Below are 1,057 nucleotides of genomic sequence, written 5' to 3' on the forward strand. Positions count from 1 at the left end.
TGGAAATATATCTACTTTACTTGGGAAAGGAGTATGGTTAGAAAACTATGTAAAAGAAGCTGACACAGACAACAAAGAATTTTTTAGATAGCATTTTTCTCTTTGGCACTCTAATAGTGATAGAGCGAAAGGTGAATACTGATTTATAATTCACAGTCCCACATTTTGAGACAGCTCCCACCACAGAGCTGAGAAATTAAAGTCCCGGCATGTGATCAGAAAGGCAAACACACTGCAGATATTAAACAAGGATGACTTTGTTCTTAAAATCAGACTTCATCAAATATCAGAATGGCAAGGATATTTTTGCTAGTATAAGAAAAAAAAGGACATTTTTTCACATTATAAATGTTCATATGCTGTGAGAGGCAAACAACTTGGATCATGACCCTATAGAATTAATCTGTTACAGAAATAAGGTTGCAGCACAAATTTGTTGTGACATATGTTTTACTGAACCAACATGGATACACTGAAATCACAGCAAGAACCAAGAGTAACTTCAGTTGGTTTATCCTACTGTGTCTAAGAGGATAAGGAAAAAAAGTACTCAGTTTTCCTAGAATCATTGAAAGAATAAAAATATTTTTTAAAATCCTGTTAAATTCCACTTGACATTGTGAATACAGAAATAGCGAGGAAAATGCATAACTTCCAGCACTGAATAAAATTTAATTATTTTAGTATACATGTTAACTAAGCATGTATACTAAATTTTGCAGCATTTCCTTCATTATTTTGAGTTGATTATAAAAAGGTTAATTTTTCAAACTTATCCACAACACATGTAAAACTAGAGCATGTTTTTGAGTAATTAAAAATACCTAGAATGACAGAACAGGTTATAAAATTGTGGAAAATTTAAGGAGAAGTGATGTCAACAAGTGTTTACAAAGTATGTGCCATAAAGCAAAGGTGGAAAAGTCCCCAGAGCCTTTTTAGAACTATCTTGTTTCTGTTGGGTTTTCATCACTTAACTCTTGTTTGGCATTTAATCACATTTTGTTGATTGACTGCAGTCTAAAAGTTGGCTCTATTTCTCCCCCATGTTATCTGT

The sequence above is a fragment of the Propithecus coquereli genome, unplaced genomic scaffold (genome assembly GCF_000956105.1).
Source record: "Propithecus coquereli isolate 6110/MARCELLA unplaced genomic scaffold, Pcoq_1.0 Scaffold55, whole genome shotgun sequence".
Lineage (NCBI taxonomy): Eukaryota > Metazoa > Chordata > Mammalia > Primates > Indriidae > Propithecus > Propithecus coquereli.